We start from the raw sequence: 23186 nt of genomic DNA, 5'->3' as shown, positions 1-23186 counted from the left end.
GGCAAGGTGGACAAGGGCAAGCTTGGATGCTAAGAACACACCTGAGACTTCCCAAGTAACCACCTTAAATTGAATCAGAGGACCCCCTGGACCAACCTCAGTGAGGACCACTGGACCCCTGTCTGCTTCTTATGCACCCGAACTCCAGACCCAGCAGAGTTGGGGTAGCATCCCCTGGGGTCACTCTTTAAACAAGGCCCCCAGATGGCTTTCTTGGCCAGCAGCCACAGAACCCTGTCCTCTGGAAGAGTGCCAGCCGCTGTTCTGCCTTGTTTCCTTCTCCCTCTCTTCCTGCCCCAGCTTCCCTGGCAACTGGGAACCCCCTTGCTCAACCCAGCTCTGTGCCTTCTGACTCATGGCACAGCTCAGCTAGAAAGCATCTGGCCATGCCCGTGGCCCTGGCATCTAGCGCATCGCCCTACATGAGGAACACCCTCCCTCACATCCTCCATGTGCTTCCTCCATTAGAATTACGTCCATTGAAAACTTCCCCACTCCCAAGAAACCCTCTCTGATAAGTGGGGATGGGGAAAGCACCCCAGCCCCTGTACTCAGTGCCAGGTGGAGTGGGAGTCCCGATCTTATCAGCTCATCACATTCCGAACATTCCCTGTGGGCAGGGGAGGAGGGAGGCCAGGAGAGGAGAGTGCTGCTGGACTGCAACATCCTGTGTCTCTGTTTGCTCCAGTTTCTACCCCCACCCCCACCCTAGCCCAAGCCCCAAGTCCCCTTCGTGTGCCTCACAAGCCCTCCTTGGACCCCATGTATGGTTCCTCATCCCTTTCTAGTCTCTTCTGAGAGTTCCCCCAAAGCCCCCTTCCAAACTGTGCGGGTCCAGAAGTGAAGGCCTGCTCCTCCACCCGCCTCCAACACGCACCAGCCTTGGGCCTCCCTCCTCTCTTGCTGGAGGAGGGGCTGCCTGCCCACATTTTTTACACAGCATCTGTGGATATTCGGACACAGTTGTCCTTTTCCTAAACACTTAAACACACACCCCTCTGCCCTCTGGCCACCTCCTAACTCCTAACCGGAGAGCAGTGACTGAAGAGGGAGCTGAGAGCCAGGAAGCTCAAGTTCTAATTCTGGCTCCTGCCACTGACTTACTGACATGAGGCTTGTTACCACCCTGCCCTGAGCCTCAGTTTCCCTGAGGAATGACAGGGGTGGACTTGTGGTCTCAGGTTGTTGAGTCTAAGGGGAACACTTGGTGATCCCTTAGACTAAAGTTTTGGTGGAGGATATGGAAGGGAGTCATCAGGGAGGTGCTCCCTCTCTGGAGACAACTCCATTTTAGTTTTCTGGTGAGGAGCAGGCCATTCCTAGGGGTGCCCCTCCTCCAAGTGTTCCCCACCCCAGGTCCTCTTCCCTCATCAGAAAAATGTTTCCAATGAAGTACCATGAAGAGTATCACCAGGCACACGCTCACATACACACACACAGCCAACATCAAGCTTCATGGTGAATTACTGAAAACTTTTCTACTGAGGTTAGGAACCAGACAAGGTTCTCACTCACTATCAACACTCTGACCAGAACTATACTTGGAAGTCCCAGACAGGGCAACGAAGCAAAACATAAAAGCTATAAGAACTGAAAAGGAAAAAATAAAACTATCAGCATTTTGGGGGGAAGAGTGAATCATATATCTTATTTGTTTCACTGTAGGAAAAATTCTTTAAATTCTATAGTGCTTTACAATTTTCAAAAGTTTCGCATGCATGATTTCACACAGTCCCATAGTAACTTTTCCCCCACCCCTATATTGCTTCTTCCCATTTCCCTCTCCCCATCGGTAACCACTAGTTTGTCCTCTATTTCTGTGAGTTTGCTTCCCTTTTGTTTTATTCGTTAGTTTGTGGTCTTTTTTAGACTTCCCATGTAAGTACTATCATGTAGTATTTGTCTTTGTCTGACATTTCATTTAGCATAAAGCCCTCCAAGTCCAACCTTTGCTACAAATAGCAAAATTTCATTCTTTTTTATGACAGAGTAGTTTTGTGTGTGTGTGTGTGTTGTGTATACCACATCTTCTTTATCCATTCATCCATTGATGAACGCTTAGGTTGCTTTCATGCCTTGGCAATTGTAAATAATGCTTCTACAAATGTTGGAAAAACTGGTGGTGCTAGTGGTAAAGAACCCGCTTGCCAAGGCAGGACACATAAGAAACGCAGTTTCGATCTCTGGGTCGGGAAGATCCCCTGGAGGAGGAAATAGCAACTCACTCCAGTATCTTTTGCTATGGAGAATACCATAGAAGAGACTGGTGGGCTACAGTCCCTAAGGTCACAAAGTGTTGGGCATGACTGAAATGATTTAGCACGCACACACCAATATTTAGATACATATGGTGCACAGAGAAAATCCAAAAAATATATAAACTACTAGAATAAATAGTGGATTTAGCAATGTCATTGGATACAAAATCAGTATAAGAAATTAAATGTTTTCCAATATATTACCAATGTACAATTAGGGAAAGGAATTTCTTTGCAAACACAATTTATACACCATAAAACTATCAAATACCTGTGTGCTAAGTCACTTCAGTCATGTTCAACTCTTTGTGACCCCATGGACTGTAGCCTGCCAGGCTCCTCTGTCCATGGGATTCTCCAGGCAAGAATAATGAAACGAGTTGCCATTTCCTCCTCCAGGGGATTTTTTGGACCCAGGGATCTAACCTGGATCTCTTACACCCCTGGCATTGGCAGGCGGGTTCTTTACCACTTAGCACCACCTAGGAAGCCACAAACTAGTCTCAGTGCAACCCAGATAGGACTTGAACCCACAGTCCCCAGCTCTGGGGGCTAATGCCTTATCCATTAGGCCAGTGGGTCAACACATCAAATACCTACTCAGAAATGAAAGTGAAAGTCGCTCAGTTGTGTTCGACTCTTTCTTTGCCACCCCATGGGCTATACAGTCCATGGAATTCTCCAGGCCAGAATACTGGAGTGGGTAGCTGTTCCCTTCTGCAGGGGATCTTCCCTTCTCCAGGGGATCTTCCCAACCCAGGGATCAAACCCAGTTCTCCTGCACTGCAGGCAGATTACCAGCTGAGCCACTGGGGAAGCCCAAGAAATAAATCTAACCAAAACAGTGCAAGAATAATCAATACACAGAAAATCACAAAATGTAACTGAGAAATACTCTAAAATACCTTAATGAACAGAGGGCTATACTATGTTTATGAATTGGAAGACTGGATAGTGTAAAGGTGTTCATCCTCCACAAATCAAACTCAATGCAAACTCAATGCAAACAAATTCAATGAAATCTCAATCAAAATCCTAGTGGGAATGTGTATGTGTGTGAGTTTGTGTGTGTATATTGACAAGCTGATTCTAAAATTTGTGTAGAAATGCGAAAGACCAAGAAATGCCAAGACACATTAGTAGAAGAGTAAAGCAAAAGAATTCCAATACCACATATATTAAGACAGTTTGGTATTAGTGCAAGAACAGGCCAGATAGAACAAAATAGAGAGCCCCAAAACAGATCCATACACATATGGCCACTTAATTTTTGACACAGATGATACTGCTATGCTATACTGGGAAAAGAAAGGTCTTTTCAAACTGGTGCTGGGTCAATTGGATATCCATTTGGGAAAAAAGTATCTTTTTAAAATTGGAGTAGAATTGATATACAACATTATATTAGTCTCAGGTGTACAACGTAATACTTCTACTTTTGTATACATTGCAAAATGATCTCCACAACGTCTGTTTATTATCTGGAAAAAATATATTTTGACCCTTATTTCACACCACATCAAAAATTGATTCAGGATAAGTTTAGATCTAGATATAAAAGGTAAGGCAACTAGAAGAAAGCATGGAATATCTTCGTCTTTGGGGTAGGGAAAGATTTCTTAAACAGGGCACAAAGTGCTAACCATAAAGGATAAAATTTATAAGTTATTCTTCATTAAAATTAAGAACTTCTATTTATCACAAGTCACCATTAAGAAAGTGAAGGAAATGGCAACCCACTCCAGTACTCTTGCCTGGAAAATCCCATGGACGGAGAAACCTGGTAGGCTACAGTCCATGGGGTCACAAAGAGTCGAACATGACTGAGCGACTTCACTTCACCATTGAGAAAGTGAAAACACAAGCTACAGAGTTGGAGAAGGTATTTGTAATGCAAAGGGATTCCATCCAGAAAATAGAAAGAACTCTTACAGATTAATAGGAAGAAGATAGACAATTCAATAGAAAATGGGCAAGAGGCTTGAATAGGAACTTCACAAACAAGGCTTTGGAAATGGCCTGTCGACACATGGGAAGATGCTCAATATTATCAGTCACCAGGGAAACATAGATACCAAACAGAGCTAAAATGAAAAAGACTGACACTATTAAGTATTGGTGGGATGTGAAGAAGATAGCACTCTTGTACCCAGCTGGTGGGCGCAAGTTGGTGCAACCACTTTGGAAAATTTATAGCAGCGTCAACTAAGGACGAACTTGTCCAGCCCCTGGTGGTGGTTGAGGTGGTTTAGTCACTCAGTCCGTCATTTCTGACTCTTGTGACCCCATGGACTGGGGCCCACCAGACTCCTCTGTCCATGGAATTTTCCAGGCAAGAATACTGGAGTGGGTTGCCATTTCCTTCTCCAGGGAAACTTCCTGACCCAGGGATCGAAGCCAGTTCTCTTGTATCTCCTGCATTGCAGGTAGATTCTTTACCGACTGAGCCACGAGGGAAGCCCAACCCCTATGGCCTAACAATTTCCCATCTGAGTGTGTATCCAACAAAAAAGCATACATTATGCCCCAAAAGGTAGGTGCAAGAATATTCACTGCACCACTATTGTCAGCAGCCACAAATTTTAGAAGTTGGATGTCCATCAGGAGCAGAATAGACAAATAAAAGGTGATGTGTTCACATGATGGTGTATTTATTTTACAGCAAAGCAAAGGAACAAACTACAGCTACAAGAAACAACGTGGAGGATCTCACAAGCTTAATGTTGAACAACAACAAAAAAAAGCCAGACACAGAAGAACATGCTTTGTTTGATGCTGTTGATCAGTTCAGCTCAGTTCAATCGCTCAGTCATGTCCGACTCTTTGCGACCCCATGAACTACAGCACACCAGGCCTCCCTGTCCATCACCAACTCCTGGAGTTTACCCAAACTCATGTCCATTGAGCCGGTGATGCCATCCAACCATCTCATCCTCTGTCGTCCCCTTCTCCTCCTGTCCTCAAACTTTCCCGGCATCAGGGTCTTTTCCAATGAGTCAGCTCTTTGCATCAGGTGGCCAAAGTATTGGAGTTTCAGCTTCCAACATCAGTCCTTCCAATGAACACCCAGGACTGATCTCCCTTAGGATGGACTGGTTGGATCTCCTTGAAGTCTAAGGGACTCAAGAGTCTTCTCCAACACCACAGTTCAAAAGCATCAATTCTTCGGCACTCAGCTTTCTTTATAGTCCAACTCTCACATCCATACATGACCACTGGAAAAACCATAGCTTTGACTAGACAGACCTTTGTTGACAAAGCAATGTCTTTGCTTTTTAATATGCTGTCTAGGTTGGTCACAACTTTTCTTCCAAGGAGTAAGCGTCTTTTAATTTCATGGCTGCAATCACCGTTTGCAGTGATTTTGGAACCCCCAAGAATAAAGTCAGCCACTGTTCCCACTGTTTCCCCATCTATTTGCCATGAAGCGATGGGACCGGATGCCATGATCTTAGTTTTCTGAATGTTGAGTTTTAAGTCAACTTTTTCACTCCCCTCTTTCACTTTCATCAAGAGGCTTTTTAGTTCTTCTTCACTTTCTGCCATAAGGGTGGTGTCATCTGCTTATCTGAGTTTATTGATATTTCTCCCAGAAATCTTGATTCCAGCTTGTGCTTCCTCCAGCCCAGCGTTTCTCATCATGTACTCTGCATATAAGTTAAATAAGCAGAGTGACAATATACAGCTTTGATGTACTCTTTTTCCTATTTGGAACCAGTCTGTTGTTCCATGTACAGTTCTGACTGTTGCTTCCTGACCTGCATACAGGTTTCTCAAGAGGCAGGTCAGGTGGTCTGGTATTCCCATCTCTTTCAGAATTTTCCAGTTTATTGTGATCCACACAGTCAAAGGCCTTGGCATAGCCAATGAAGCAGAAATAGATGTTTTTCTGGAACTCTTGCTTTTTCAATGATCCAGCAGATGTTGGCAATTTTATTTCTGCTTCCTTGGATGCTGTTGATAGAAAGTCCAAAACCAGGTAAAACTATTCTGGGGCAGTAGAAGTCAAGGTGATGATTATCTTTGGGGAAGTAGAAATTAGCAGGAAACAAGAGGAGTTTTGGGGGATGCTGGAATTAATGTATTTTTTAATCTTCATTCTGATTACATATTGTGTTCACTTTGTGAAAATCTGTTTCACAAAAAGAAGCCCTTTTCGATCTGTGTGTTACACTTCAGTAAAACATTCACGTTACAACACAATTAAATGGTGGCTCAGCGAGACCTGTGAACTTGCTCAGGATCACACAGCTCTGAGTCGGCCAGTTAGAAGTTCTAGGTTTTTACTCCTGCTTTGTTCTCTGACCTGGAAGGTCCTGGACAATTTGCTTTCTATTCTGGGGCTCAGTTTCCCCATCTATATGGAGTGGGAAGAAAACAAAACCACGGTTGCTATTATAAAAGCTGGCAGAATTCCCCTGAGAGGAGACTCTGCCTGGGAAATAACTTGCTAGACTCTCCCTGGGCATGAAAGAAAGAGTGATGAGGTCCCAGCTAATAGCCTTGAGCTCTCTGGGTTTCAGGGGAGAGGTCTCGAGGAGAGATGTGGGCGAGTGGGGAGGAGACAGAGGCTGAGAACCAACAAGGTAACAAGATGGCGGCGGCCAGGGTGAGGTGAAAACTGGCCTTGAAAGGAGAGGACGGCTGTGGGGCTTAAAGACCAGTGGTATCTGATATTATTCACTCCCCTCCTGCTCCAGCACCCTCACCCTGAAGGAATTATTCCCCACCCTCACTGCCTTGAGTGACTAGAATTCAGGGAGGAATTAAGGAAGGGGGGGCTGCATTCCACACCCGTGCTGACATAGTGCAGAGCCAAGAGCCCACAGGTGAGAGGCAGAGAAGTGGAGAACTCAGCCCTGGGACCCTCAGGGTAGGGGCTCATGTTGCTCCAGTATGATTTTTTAATGTGAGAGGGGAAAGGTGAACCTGGAAGTTTGGAGCACCCGAGTTCCTTGGGTGACTGACCCTTGGTTCCCATGTGATCCAGGCCGGGAGATTGGATATGGTTTAGGGCCCATTGCACTCAGCTAACTTCCCCCAAGCCCCTCCCTGCACTGGTACAGGGCTGCAGAAGGTCAGACCCTTTCAGCCAGATGTTACACAGACACACAGACACTGTGCAGAATGTCAGTGGCCAAAGGCCAAGATGGCTGGAGGAAGCCATGGAGATGCACCCTGCTGACATCACATCCAAGAGCTTGAAGTAGCCCCCTTCCCAACCCATCGCCACCCTGTCCTGTCCAGACCTGTCCTTGGCTGGAAGGACCCTGACACTCCGAAGGGAAGAGTCAGCAGCCCTGAGGAGCTGAGACTGAAGGATGGGGTGGGGTGGGGGGTGCCTTCATCTCCTCCCAGGGTGAGCAGGAGGATGAGTAGGGAGACACTTGCCACAGCACCACCATTGCCTCTCACAATTGGGAAACCCCAGTCCTCTGTGGTAGGTGCAGGGCCTCACCTCTCGCAGACCTGTCACCCATCACCCTGGGTGAGGTGCAGAAGGGCAAGAAGCATGCTTTACTCCTGGGGGTAAAGGAGGCTGCAGGTCAGATGGGAGTGAGGGGTTAGCAAGGGTGAGCGCCGCCTCCAAGAGAGACAAAACCTCCTCATTAAGGCCTGACTCTGAAGGTCACCTCCTCCAGCAGACCTTCCCAAATGTCCTCATTAAAGAAGCTGTCCCAACCCTCATCCCCCACTCCCACCTCTCAGAACACAGGCATGCCAGCTTCCCACTCCAGTGGGGGTCTGCTCTGGCTATCCCCCCACCACTGCTGACTGAGTTCTGAACAGCCGGGGCTAGGGCTAGGGCTCCTCTGGGTCTCCCCCAGGCTGCCAAGGTGTGCTTTGCACACGGCAGGTGTTCACCAGCACTTCCTGAGTCAACCAGAGGGGGGTCCATGCCACCTGGAAGATTTACCGAGGGAGGGATCGAAGGAGGGAGCCCAGGAGGACCTTCCAGAGTTTAGGGGAGAAGAGTGGGGCTCAGATATCCTGGGATAGCCACTGCCCACTGAACCCTGATTCTAGGGCAGACATGCCCTTGCTGCCCTGGCTGGGACCCCCAAAAGGCATGGAAGGACCAGCCCACCCCCATAATCAGTCCCAGCTGTGGAAGCCCAGGTCTGGGGAGGAGAGGCTGTAACTGGGCAGAGGGCCTGTCCTTTCCTGCAGCCTTGGCCCCACAGGGTTTGGAGTCTTTCAGGCCAACAGCCCCTCCCCACATGGGCCAGGGCAGAATGAGGCTCCCCAGGAGGCAGGGTGACTCCCCTCGCTGTGCTCAGGGGTATTTGCAGGGAAAGGGTGGCCTTCAGGGAAGAGGAGCAGGTGTTTACCTGGCTGGGAGAGGCTTGGCTGAAGTTCAAGTTTAGCTACTTTACCACATCCTGGGGGAAGGATATGTTGTTTGCTCCAGTGTTGCTGCCCTAAACCTCCCAGGGAAAGGTGGGGCTGGATGGGACAGAGAAGCTGAGTGTCTGGGTCGCCGCCATGGAGATCCACAGCCACTTCTCCTGGCGTGGCCCCTCCTCCCACCAGACCTCTCTTGGGTGGGCAGATACTTGTCCCAGCATGTCTGGTAGAGATGAGAGATGAGGAGAGAGGGGACAGAGAGACAGAGGGAGACAGGAAGGACTCAGGGCAGCAGTAGGGTGATAAGGGCAAAAGAAGGGGCAAGGGAGAAGGCTCCAGAAAGCACTTGGGCAGAAGCCCAGGGAGTGGGGCAGGGCTGGCCATTTTCCTGGACCAGAGGGAAGGAGCCACACAGGGCTGGCCCCTGTACTCTACCCAGAAGCGGCATCCTAGCCTTCTGGGGGCCCACGCGTGCCTCTAGTTCTAAGGGTGTGTCTGAGGGCTGTGGTGCCTGATGGGATGGTGTGCTCTGGGAGGGGACCGCTTGTCAGCAATCCTCCCCGTCCCCCCACCCCCCACTCCTGTCAAGCTCCTTGATTATTTTTTCCTGTCAGCTCTGCCTGCAGGGACGGCCTCCCGCCCAGGATGTAAGGCAGGCAGCAGCTTGTCTGATTCAGCCTGGCCCTGGGGAGCCCCTTCTCTTAGGGGGCTGAATAATCTGAGGGAGTGAGACAAGAGAGACTCTTCCCACCACCATTCTGGGAGCCAGGGAGGGCCCCCTCCCTGCCCCAGCTCTCTAACCTCTCCTCAGAGAGCAGGCCATGAGCCTTTGGGATGCAGCCAGATTCCTGCTGGCGGGTGGGCTGTGGGAGGATCAGCAGGCAGGCTACTGTTCTCTGCATCTCCCATCCCCCTTGCAGGGTGAGCCAGGCTCCTGCCTCCTCCAGCTTCCCCTCCCTGTGTCCAAGGCCTGCTTGTCAGAGTGAGACAAGAGAAATGGAGGCAGTCAGGGCCTGACCCAAGGGCCCTGGCTCTGGGCCCAGTGCTAGGAACACAGTCCGTAAATATTTGGGGAGTGAATGGTGCCTGCCCCTCCCCACACAGCCGACTCCTGCAGCCACAGAAGGCCTGCCTCTGATCTGGGAGCAGCATCAAATATCTTGGGGTTCAGCCTGCTGGGCCTTCGACCAGGTCTGCTCATAAGCAGAAAGCATCTTCTTCATTCATTATGAAGGGCTATGTCCTGTCAGCCATGCCCCACTTCTAGGTTGGCCATAGGGTCAAGTGCAGCCTGGAGATCCAAAGCCTTTTCTCCTGGGTACAGAATGAATTGCGAATGGATGCTTTTCAGAAATCCAGCTTCTGCCCTTCAGAGGCCCCTTTACTTGGTATTGGGGTGGACATGAACCCAGTCTGACCTTTGGAAAGTTAACTGAGGTCCTCAGCCTTCTCTAGTATGCCTTTCCTGGAGAGTTGTCTGCTTGCCATCACCCTGTCTGGAAGGGCTCAGCCCTGGGTGGATGCCCCCAAACTCCTTGGGGGTCCCCTTCATTGTCCTACTGTGACCCTGGAGGGGAACATGCAGCCTTCAGCTCCCCCTCTCCCATGGCCTTAGATCAAGACAACAGAAATGTCTTTTGAAGGAAGTCTCTGGACAGTTCCTGTGCCAGGCAGCTGGGAACTGGAGAGAACCACCGGCCACCCACAGGGGGATGACTGAAGCAGTCTCAGGCTGCACCCTGCGTGCACATCTAGGGCCTTGGGACAGGCTGTGAAGCAGGAAAGCTGGAGTCAGGGAAGAGGGTGCTCGTGTGAGCTTTTCCAACTTTGCTCTGTTGGTCTACCCTCACTTCGTGACACTCCCTTGGTCCACTATCTTGTCACGTAATGTTGGGCAAGTGACCATAAGCCCCCAGGGCTTAGTCTCCGTGTGTGTGAAATGAGGTTCATAACAGTACCTACTCCAGAGGATTGTTGTAAGTATCAGATGGAATAATGCATGCAGGGCACTTAGCATGGGATAGAGAATACAATAAATATTCAATAAATGTTAACCATTATAACTAAGGCTTTTAAGACTCAAAGGCCAAGTTTTCCACTTCCTTCAGCCCTGAGCTCTGGATGTGCTTCTCATGGCCTGGGGGAAGGAAGGCTGTGAAAGAAATAATGTATTTGGGAACTGGATGGACCCCTGCCCCAACCTGCCTGCCCTGAGCAGGCCGACCTGCTCCCGTCCACGGTTGCCCTCCCCACTGGGTTCTTGTGGGACCCCAGATCTGCTACCTTCCCCCACACTCCTCCCACCTTGCCAGCCTGGTGCCCACCCCATATCCAGGAAGAAGGACATAAACACTACCAGGATGGATTAGAGCTCCCAGCATCCTCTCCGGAAGCACCAGGATGGTTGGGGCTCCAGGGAGGTCTGGGAATCCCTAGGGCTAGGGAGCCCAGGGAAGGGGGCGGAGGAAGCACCATTTCAGGAGCTTAGGAGAGAGGGAGCAAGGTGGTCCCCACTAAAGGTGATGTTCAGACCCTTGCCACCTCGGCCTGCATACACAGTGGGTATGAAGTGGTATCTCCTTGTGGGTTTCATTTGCATTTCCCTGATGACTAATGACGTTGAGCTTAGTGCTTATTGGTCATTTGTTTATTTTCTTTGAGGAAATGTCTATTCAAATGCTTTTTAACCACCTTGCTGGCAGCAAGTCACTGGTTTATCCTGCCTACGCCCATTCTCCCCACAGCAGCCTGGCCTCTGCTAAGTGAAGCTCTCACCAGGCTCTTCCTTGCTTAAATCCTTAATGGCTCCCCTTTGCTTGCTGCTGAACTTGCCAAACTGTGTTCTGTGAAAAGTGTTTTGGGAGAGGTCAGGAGAGGTTCCTTTGAAGATAGTTCCACGGTCAAGTTATGGTCATAGTTTTGGGAAATGTTATCTTCTATCACCCACTCCAGGAGTTTTGCCAACCTATGTTGGCCCAGAGAAGTCCCAAAGCACACACTCCCCTCCTTAATCCAACATTTCCCAAATGAATTTGATGATAAATTCACACTCCGCTCACCTTTTATTTTCTTTTTGACAGATTTATTAAGATATAACTCACATATCATACAGCCAGCTCACTAAAAGGGCGCAAGTGGAAGGTTTTAGCTCCGTCACAGAGACGTGCTGCTGCTGCTAGGTCGCTTCAGGCGTCGCTGAAGGTTGCTCACTCTTTCCGATCCTATGGACTGTAGCCCACCAGGCTCCTCTGTCCTTGAGATTCTCCAGGCAAGAATACTGGTGGGGGTTGCTGTGCCCCCTCCAGGGGATCTTCCCAACCCAGGGATTAAACTCTGAGGTCTCTTGCACTGGCAGGCAGGGTTCTTTACCACTAGCACCACCCGATGTGCAGCCATCACTAGTATCAATTTTGGAACATTTTCATCATCCCCCAAAGAAATCCCATACACCAACCTGCCTTCCTCGTTCCTTCCTCTCAGCCCTGGAAAACTACTAATCTACTTTCTATTTCAATATTTGCCTGTTTTGGACATTTCACAGCCATGGACTCATACTGGATGCAGCCTTTTGTGACTGACTTCTTTTCACTCAGCAAAATGTTTTCCTGGTTCACCCGCATTGTAATGTGTATCAGCACTTCATTCCTTTTTGTGGCCAAATAACCGTCCATAGTGCGGATAAGCTACATTTTGTTTATTCCCTCATCAGTTGATGGACATCAGTGTTGTTTTTACTTTGGAGCTATTTTGAATAATGCTGCTATGAACATTCACGCACAAGTTTCTGTGGGAACATGTGTTTTCATTTCTCTTGGAGTACATACTTGGGAGTGGAATTGCTGGGTCAAACGGTAACTCTCTGTTTAACTATTTGAGGAAATTCCAGACTATTTTGAAGCAATTGCATCATTTTACATTCTTACCAGCAGTGTATGAGGGCTCCAGTTTCTCCACAACTTTGCCAACACTTATTCGACTTTTTGGATCTAGCCATCCCAGCAGTTTCCCTGGTAACTCAGTGGTAAAGAATCCACTTGCAATGCAGGAGACGTGGGTTGATCCCTGGATTGGAAAGATCTCCTGTAGAAGGGAATGGCAACACACTCCAATATTCTTGCCTGGGAAATCTCACTGACAGAGGAGCCTGGCAAGCTACATTCCATGGGGTTTCAAGAGTTGGACACCACTCAGAGACTAAAACCAAAACAAAACAGAAAATCCCTATAGGTGTGAAGTGATATCTCATTGCGGTTTGACTTGTGTTTCCCTAATAATTAGAGATGTTGAACATTTTTCCTGTGCTTGTTGGCTATTTGGATATCCTCTTTGGAGAAATGTCTATTCAGTTCCTTTGTTCATTTTCAAACCGGGTTACTTGTCTTTTTATTACTTGTAAATTTTATTTATATATATCAGATACAAATCCTTCATCAGATATATGATTTATAAATATTTTATTTCATTCTGTGTGTTACCTTCTTGCTTTCTTAAAAGTATCTTTTTATTTATTTTTACTTTATTTATTTTGGCCATCCCATGTGGCATGCAGAATGCTAGTTTCCTGACCAGGGATTGAATGCATGCCCCCTGCAGTGGAGGCATGGGTTCTTAACCACTGTACCACTAGGGAAGTCCTGAAACGCGTCCTTTAAAACACAATCTATTCAGTCTGCTATAATGAAATACCTCAGGCTAGGCAGCCTCTTGCCTGGAAAATCCCATGGACGGAGGAGCCTAGTAGGCTGCAGTCTATGGGGTCACTAAGAGTCGGACACAACTGAGCGACTTCACTTTGACTTTTCACTTTCATGCATTGGAGAAGGAAATGGCAACCCACTCCAGTGTTCTTGCCTGGAGAATCCCAGGGACGGCAGAGCCTGTTGGGCTGCTGTCTATGGGGTCGCACAGAGTCAGACACGACTGAAGCGACTTGGCGGCAGCAGCAGGCAGCCTCTAAGCAACAGAAGTTTCCATCTTACAGTTCTAGAGGCTGGAAGTCCAAGACCAGGGTGTCAGCATGGTCAGGTGAGGGCCTCTTTTGGGTCGCAGACTTCTTGTTACAACCTCACATGACAGAAGGGGCTAGGCAGCTCTGTGGGCCTCTTTTATAAGGATACTAATCCGAGTCATGAGGGCAAATCCTTCATGACCTTATAACCTCTCAGAGGCCCCACTTCCTAAAATCGTTATCTTGGGAATTAGGATTTCAACATATGAATTGCGGGGAGGGGGACACAGACATCTAGATCAGAGCATTCAATTCATCTATTTTTGTTGTTGTTTTTGTGCTTTTGGTGTTCTATATAAGAATCCATTGCCAAGTAGAAGACCACAAGGACTAACCCCTATGTTTCCTTCCAAGACTTGTATAGGTTTACCTCTTATATTTAGGTCTTTGATCCATTTTGAGATAAGTTTTGCACATGGTCTGAGGTAGCGATCCAACTTCAACTGCATATGAATATCCAGTCCTCCCCTGTGCCTCCCTTGTATATTTACAAAACATCCAGCAGCATCTCATGGAAACCTGGTGCTTCAGGGAACACCAGTTGGGAACTGCCAACCAAAATGATCAGGTCCAAGTTTCTTAGCCTAGTCAAAGCCTCTCACCATCTGCCCTCAACTGGCCTCTTGCTGTTCCTTAGACTTGCACTGGGTATTTCTGCCTCCACAGCTTAGTATATGCTGTTTTAACACTTCCCCCCACACTAACACTATTACATTCACGTGTACCACTCATCTTTTTCTATTAAAATCCACTCATCCTCTAAGAAATAATAATACTTAACATTTATTGAGGACTTGTTATGTACCATGTTCCTAAGTGCTTTATTTGTAATAGTATCTTATTTAATCCTTACAATAACCCAATTCTTATAATAACCCTAAGACATATGTATGCCTATTGTTCCCATTTTACAGATGAGGGAATTGAAATTCAACATGGGTAGTAAACTGCCCAAGGTTACACAGTTAGCAAGTGATGGAGGGGAAATTTAAATCCAGACCATCTGCCTCTAGAGTTCTTGTAAATCACTGTCCTCCCATCAACCTTCGCTTATCACCACCGCTCTGCCAACTACCTCACTGGTACCAAAATATATTTATTGAACTCCACTATGTGTTTTCCCCTTTATGGATCACGGCCTTGTCGAGGTGAAGGGGCTTGCATAACTCAATGAAGCTACGAGCCATGCCGTGCAGGGCTACCCAAGACAGATGGGTCATTGTAGAGTTCTGACAAAATACAATCCACTGGAGGAGGAAATGGCAACAACAGTATTCTTGCTGTGAGAACTCCATGGACAGTATAAAGCAAAAAAGATGTGTCACTGGAAGATGAGCCTCACAGATCAGAAGGTGTCCAATCCACTACTGGGGACGAGCAGAGGGCAATTACTAACAGCTCCAGAAAGAATGAAGCGGCTGGACTCAAGTGGAAACGAGACTCAGTTGTGGATGTGTCTGGTGGTGAGAGTAGTCTGATGCTGTAAAGAATAATATTGCACGGGAACCTGGAATGTTAGGCCCATGAATCAAGGTAAATTGGAAGTGGTCAAGCAGGAGATGGCAAGAGTGAATATCAACATCCTAGGAATCAATGAACTAAAAGGGACAGGAATGGGCAAGATGACCACTTATCTGATCATCGATTCAGATGACCATTATATCTACTACTGTGGGCAAGAATCCCTCAGAAGAAATGGAGTAGCCCGCATAGTCAAGAAAAGAGTCTGAAATGCAGTACTTGGGTGCAACCTCAAAAAACAACAGAATGATCTCGGTTTGTTTCCAAGGCAAACCATTCAACATCACAGTAATCCAAGTCTATGCCCCAACCACTGATGCTGAAGAAGATGAAGCTGAACAGTTCTATGAAGACCTACAACACCTTCTAGAGCTAACACCAAAAAAAGATCTCCTTTTCATCATAGGGGATCGAAATGAAAAATAAGAAAGTCAAGAGATACCTGGAGTAACAGGTAAGCTTGGCCTTGGAGTGCAAAATGAAGAAGGGCAAAGGCGAACAGAGTTTTGTCAAGAGAACATGCTGGACATAGCAGACACCCTCTTCCAATCACACAACAGATGACTCTACACATGGACATCACCAGATGGTTAATACCAAAATCAGATTGATATTCTTTGCAGCCAAAGATGGAGAAGCTCTAGCAGTCAGCAAAAACAAGACCTGGAGCTGACTGTGGCACAGATCATGAGTCCTATTGCAAAGTTCAGGCTTCAGTTGAAGAAAATAGAGAAAAATCACTAGACCATTCAGGTATAACTTAAACCAAATTCCTATGATTATACAGTGGAGGTGATGAATAGACCCAAGGGATTATATCTGATAGACAGAGTGCCTGAAGAACTATGGAAGGAAGTTCATAACACTGTACAGGAGGCAGTGCATCAGAGAAAGAAACCTAAGAAGGCAAAGTGGTCGTCTGAGGAGGCTTTACAAATTGCTGCGGAAAGAAGAGAAGCGAAAAGCAACGGAGAAAGGGAAAAATAAATGTAACTGAATGTAGAGTTCCACAGAACAGCTAGGAGAGAGAAGGCCTTCTTAATAGAACAACGCAACGAAATAGAGGAAAACATAGAGTGGGAAAGACTAGAGATCTCTCAAGAAAATTGGAGATATCAAGGGAACATTTCATGCAAGGATGGGCACAATTAAGGACAGAAATGTTAAGGACCTAATGGAAGCAGAAGAGATTAAGAAAAGGTGGTAAGACTATGCTGAAGAACTGTATAAGAAAGGTCTTAATGACTTGATAACCATGATGGTGTGGTCACTCACATAGAGCCAGACATCCTGGAGTGTGAAGTCAAGTGGGCCTTAGGAAGCATCATTATAAACAAAGCTAGCAGAACTGATGGAATTCCAGCTTAGCTATTTAAAATCTTAAAAGATGATGTTGTTAAAGTGCTGCACTCAATGTGTCAGCAAATTTAGAAAAGTCAGCAATGGTCATAGGACTGGAAAAGGTCAGTTTTCATTCCAATCCCAAAGAAGCACAAAGCAAAAAATGTTCAGACTAATGTAGAATTGTGTTCATTTCACATGATAGTAAGGTTATGCTCAAAATCCTTCAAGCTAGACTTCAGCAGTATGTGAACCAAGAACTTCCAGATGTACAAGCTGAGTTTAGAAAAGGCAAAGGAACCAGAGATCAATTTGCCAACATTCACTGGATCATAGAGAAAGCAAGGGAATTCCAGAAAAACATCTACTTCTGTTTCATTGACTACACTAAAGCTTTTGACTGTGTAGATGGCAACAAACTATGGAAAATTCTTAAAGAGATGGGAATATGTCTTCTGAGAAACCTGTATGCAGGTCAAGAAGCAACAGTTAGAACCAGACATGGAACAACAGACTGGTTCAAAATTGGGAAAGAGGTATGACAAAGCGGCATATTGGCATTTTGCTTATTTAACTTCCATGCAGAGTACATCATGCAAAATGCTGGGCTGGATAAATCACAAGCTAGAATCAAGATTGGTGGGAGAAATGGCAACAACCTCAGATATGCAGATGATACTACTCTAACAGCAGTAAGTCAAGAGGAACTAAAGAGTCTCTTGCTGAGGGTGAAAGAGAGGAGTGAAAAAGCTGGCTTGAAACTCAACATTCAAAAAACTAAGATCATGGCATCTGGTTCTATCACTTCATGACAAATGGAAGGGGAAAAAGAGGAAGCAGTGACAGATTTCATTTTCTTGGGCTCCAAAATCACTGTGGATGGTGACTGTAGCCACTAAATTAAAAGATGCTTGCTCCTCGGAAGAAAAGCTATGACAAGCCTGTGTTAGTCGCTCAGTTGTGTCCAACTCTTTGTGACCCCATGGACTGCAGACCACCATGCTCCTCTGTCCATGGAATTCTCCAGGTAAGAATACTGGAGTGGGTTGCCATTCCTTTCTCCAGGGGATCTTCCCAACCCAGGGATCAAACCTGGGTCTCCTGCATTGCAGGCAGATTCTTTATCTTCTGAGCCACCAGGGACAGTACGTAGAGAATGACAAACCTAGACAGTGTATTGAAAAGCAGAGACATCATTTTGCTGACAGAAGTCCGTATAGTCAAAGTTATGGTTTTTCCAGTAGTCATGTATGGATGTGAGAGTTGGACCATAATGAAGGCTGAGTGCCAAGGAATTGATGCTCTTGAACTGTGGTGTTGGAGAAGACTCTTGAGAGACCCTTGGACTGCAAGGAGATCAAACCAGTCAATTTCCTTTAGAGGAAATCAGTGCTGAATATTCATTGGCAGGACTGATGCTAAAGCTCCTTTGGCCACTGATGCAAAGAACTGACTCATTGGAAAAGATCCTGATTCTGGGAAAGATTGAAGACAAAAGAAGAAGGGGGCGGCAGAGGATGAGATGGTTGGATAGCACCACTGACTTGATGGACGTGAATCTGAGCAAACTTTGAGAGAACAGTGGAGGAGAGAGGAGCCTGGTATGCTGCAGTCCATGGGTCCAAAGAGTGGGACACGACTCAGCAACTGAAAAACAACAACAATGCATTTTGTTGAAATATCAAGTTATCTAATGGGTAAAAGAATTAATAGAACTGCGCTGACAGAGTTGGAAGGGTCTCAGGCTTCCTGGAATGTGTGGTACACTTGAGGATAACAACCTGATCTGATGGACAGGGAAGCTCTGTGACATACCCAAGGTCACAAGGTAGGGCAGAAACCAGGTGAGGACCAGGTCTCTTCCCCTCCCGCCAGTAGCTCTGACACCATGCCTGCTGTGTCTCCAATCAACACACACTTACTGAGTTCCTTCTCTGTGCCAGGCCCTAGTCTGAGCTCCATCTGAAGCAAAGAGAACAAGACCCCTGGGACCTGGTCCTGCCTCTTTCCCTGGACACAGTGGGGCTTAGGCCGGATGGGGCTCCTCCCGGGTTTCAAGGGCCATCCCCTGTGCTCCGACTCAGCTTGCCCTGCTCCTTTGGAGGAAGCATTGAGGATGGGAGGTGACAGGCCGTCAAAGGCACAGGGCTGGCTGGGAGGAAGGGCCCCAGGGCCAGTTCATTTCCTGGCACCTTTGTTTGCCGTGTGCCCTTGACTTCCGGTGGCTGTTTCCGCCCCGCCCACAGCCTCCCTGGCTGAGTGGGCAGCTGGCCTGGAACTGGAATTCTCCCGCCATCCTCAGTTTGAGCTGTCTCTCAGCTGGGCAGTCCCCCAAAGCCCAATAGAGCCAGATGAGAATCCTGCTCTCTCCTCCAGCTGCATGAACTTGGACCTGTCACTTTGCTAGGCTGGGCCTTTGCTTCCTCTTCTGGAAAAGGGGATGATAAGACTGACCTCACAGGACTGTCATGAAGAATAAAGGATGTCCTATACATAAGGGGCCTGGCACAGTGAGACTTCCAGTACAAAATATTGTCCCTCTTCTCAGCCTAGCTGTCCCGTTTTCTCCTCCAGGAAGGCTTCCAGGATACCCTCTTCCCCCTGTCTCCTCATCCCTGTGTTGGGGTACCAGTCTGAACCCTGGGGAAAGCCAACTGGGCTCCTCCATGATGGAGGTGCTATGATGGTGTTCCCCAGATGCTGATACCTCCACAAGCTCTCAAGTGTCCATTCCACTCACACTGATGTGTCCATGTACCGTAAGGAATTTGGCTGAAGGGAACCCACAGGGAATTTCATGAGTTTTTCAATGGACCCGTTTAATTCAATGCACATTATTGATTTCTACTCCAAGCAGAACATTGTGGTAAGAGCTTTTGGCAGGGTGGAAAGAGAGAGGGTCTGAGCTTGACTTTTCCTGGAGGACTGAGCTGTAGAGGGAGAGATAGCCACTGCCTCCCCACTCCCATCCCAATAAAAAAATAATATTTATTGAGCTATTACTATGTGATAGGCACTGTACAAGTTCTCTTTTACTCTCCATAATGACGCTATGGTTAGGGTGCAATTTGTAATTCAATCTTACAAATACAGAAATCGAGGCACAAAGAGCTTAAGCAACTTTACTCAAGTAAGTAAGTGGCATCTGGCCAAATGTGACAAACACTGGATCAGAGGCAGAAACAGGGTTATGCTGCCGCAGAAAGCATCCAGTGAGATCCAGGGAGCTCGGGAAGACAATGGGTTTCAGACAGTTTCGAAGGAAGGGGAACTGTCCATGGGCAGGTCAAGGCTGGAGCATTGCCTATAGGGAAAGGCCTCAAGAAGGGGGTGAGCAAGCATTTAGGAGATGCAGATCTGCCTGGCAGCTGGGGCTGTGTGGGAAAGACAGGAGTGTGGAGGACAAGGTCAGAAGGTAAGCAGGACAGTCATGGGGGATCTCAAGACCCCGCTGAGGACCTGGGCTTTGGGTTTGGTTCTGCAAGGCATCTAAGGTAGGGTTTTGAGTGGGTCAGATCAGAGGAGAGGTGGAGGGCTTCCTGGGGCTAGGTGATGGTTTCTAGGAAGAGAGAGGGGAAAGGCATGGTGGGTGACCCACTGTCAGCTGCTCCCCATGTATGATCAGTTACCCTTCCAACAGTCCCTGGAGTTGGGCATGATCATCACCTCTCTGCAAATAAACTGAGGCTCAGAGCTTGTCCAGAGGTGGGTTAGAGGTGAATAACATTGGGGTAGGGGTAGGGGCCCTCTCCCTATGTTGGGGCCAGGGTCCAAACCATGTTTCCCCACTAGTGGCAAGGGTGGGTGTGCAGTGCTCTGAGGTCTTCTCAGGGTGTCAGTGGGTACAGAGAGGAGGGTGATTATGGAATGAATGAGGTAGGGCCCCTGGGATTATGACTGGGGTCACCAAGAGCTAGAATCCAGGGGGCTGGAAGGAAGGAAGGACAGAGCTGAGGGGCTGGAGCCCAGGGTGCAGCTGATGAGAGACCTAGTGGGTTGGGACCCCAGGGACTACCTTCAGTGAGTTTGCTATGGGCCCAGGCTGACCATGTAGAACCAGGCTGACATGGCCTGATCAAAAGCAAAGCTCAGGCTGGTGCTCTTGAGGAAAGGCGCCGGAGAATTTTCCTCTGCTAACCTTGGTGTCACTTCTGGACTCTGGCCTTCTTGTCTATCTCTAGCTCTGCCCTGGGGCCTTGGGCAGATTGCCAGCCAGACCTGCATCTCCACTTAAGAGGCCCTAGAGGTCCCCCAGACTCACTGGTTGTCCTTGTTGCAGATCTCACCCATGACCCCTGCCTCCAACAGCCTTCCTGCCCACACTCCTTGCCCACACATCTCACAAATCTCCAGTAAGGCAGCTCCTCACCCCTTATCATTTCCAACCCCACATCCGCCCACAGATGGGTCTCCCTGACTCCAAACCAGAGGAAGCTTTTGAATCCACAAAGCCTGTCAGCTTACTCCAAAGCATGAACCTGTCATTTCCCCTTCAGTTCCAAGGCGGGTAAGCTGAAGCCCAAACTCCAGGCTCTAGTGCTTTCCTGGGCGTGTCCCTTACAGCCAGCTGTGCTTGTGATTGCTGCCACTGCCCTACCTACTGCATCTCTATGCCCCTTCCCCGCCACACTTCTGGCTCTTCCCTCCCCACCCCCACCCTCAAGTTCCCGTCTCCCTTCCTGTAGTGGGCTGTGTTGACACCCTACCTCAGAGCTACCCCTGTCAGCGGCGAGGCCCAGGGCAGGTCTGTCACTGAGGGAGTGGCCTTGACATCCCCCAAACCCCATCAGTTTCCTTCCCTCAGCTGAGCCCCTGACATCCAGGACAATCCTCCAGAGGCAGAAGGCTATGCCTCCCGGGGAGTGTTTTACAGGAAAGTAAAATCTCCTTCATCGTTGACCTCACCATGCCAACACTTAACTGAAGAGGGCAGCATCAGGGCCCGTCTGGAACCTCTGCCTGCCCCGCCCGCCCCCACTAAATCATTCTTTGTCCCAACTCTTCCCTCAGCACTCTTGCCTCCCTCCCCCCACCCTCCTGGCTGCCTGAGTCATTTATAACCCAGGACCCTGGTTTTTGTGGGTGATGCTGTAATATCCTGCCTTATCCCTGCCAGAGAGTCTGCCTGCTCCCCTGCCAGGTACGGCTCCCTGTATTTCAACAGGAACCTTTAGGAGATAGGCCTTAAGCCACAGGAGGGTTGCCCAAAGGTGAGAATTTCTGTGATCCTGGAGAGGGCCATGAGGAGGAGGAGGAAATTCTGCTGCTTCTCAGGTCAGACTCCAGACAGGTACCCTGCCTTGCACATCAGACTCTGGGTCCTGAGAGCAGGCTGGTGTTTCCCCCCCTCAGTCTACCCTGTAATCTACTCTTGAGCTCGCTGAAACTTGCAAGCAGATTTCAAATCAGCACTCACCAGCCCCACAGACCTTCTTGTCTCTGCTGGCTGCTCCAGGGTGAGGTTAGAAGTGAGGGGCTTGGAGGGTGTGGAGGGGGGGAGCGCTAGAATGAGGGGCGAGAGCTGGGAGGAGGCTGCAACCTGTGTTACTCAGGGTCTGGCCTGAGTATAATCACACTAGAAGCCCAGCCTACACGTCCAGAGCGGCAGGGAGGAGGAAGTGAGTCAGTGGGCATAGCCATTCATGCCTCAGAGTTTTGACTTTCCTTTTCAACCCACTGAGCCAAGACATTTGTCCCAACATGATCCCATGGTGGGGGAGGGGCAGGGAGCAAGAGGGTATTTATGAGACAGAGCTGGCCTCTCACTCACTGCTACTAGGTTCCCTTTTTTAGGGTCATAAAGAATATGTGGCCAACTGAACTCAGACATGCTGTGGTTGAAGATCTACTGAGTGTGAGGGACTATCATGGGTGCTGGAAATACAGGTGTGATTGACAATGAGCACAACTATCAGTGAGACACTTCTGGGTTCCAGTTCTGCTGGTGAGGCTGGTATCCTTATGTTTAACTTACAGTGAGGAGACTAAGAGGTGAAGAGACCTGTCCAGGGTCATAGTCCTATCCATCACAGATCCTCTTGATGAAAGTGAAAGAGGAGAGTGACAAGTTGGCTTAAAACTCAACATTCAGAAAACTAGGATCATGGCATCTGGTCCCATCACTCCATGGCAAATAGATGAGGGAAAAATGGAAACAGTGACAGACTTTATTTAATTGGACTCCAAAATCACTGCAGATGCTGACTGCAGCCATGAAATTAAAAGACGCTTGCTCCTTGGAAGAAAAGTTATGCCCAACCTAGACAGCATATTAAAAAGCAGAGACATTACTTTGCCAACAAAAGTCCATCTAGTCAGAGCTATGGTTTTTCCAGTGGTCATGTATGGATGTGAGAGTTGGACTATAAAGAAAGTTGAGCGCCGAAGAATTGATGCTTTTGAACTGTGGTGTTGGAGAAGACTCTTGAGAGTCCCTTGGACTGCAAGGAGATCCAACCAGTCCATCCGAAAGGAAATCAGTCCTGAATATTCATTGGAAGGACTGATGCTGAAACTGAAGCTCCAATACTTTGGCCACCAGATGCAAAGAACTGATTCATTGGAAAAGACCCTGATGCTGGGAAAGATTGAGGGCAGGAGGAGAAGGGGACGACAGAGGATGAGATGGTTGGATGGCATCACCAACTCAATGGACCTGAGTTTGAGCGAGCTCTGGGAGTTGGTGATGGACAGGGAAACCTGGTGTGCTG

This window comes from Moschus berezovskii, chromosome 20 (genome assembly GCF_049115385.1).
Source record: "Moschus berezovskii isolate FMDL1 chromosome 20, NW_MosBer_1.0, whole genome shotgun sequence".
Lineage (NCBI taxonomy): Eukaryota > Metazoa > Chordata > Mammalia > Artiodactyla > Moschidae > Moschus > Moschus berezovskii.
This window is presented reverse-complemented; position numbering follows the sequence as displayed.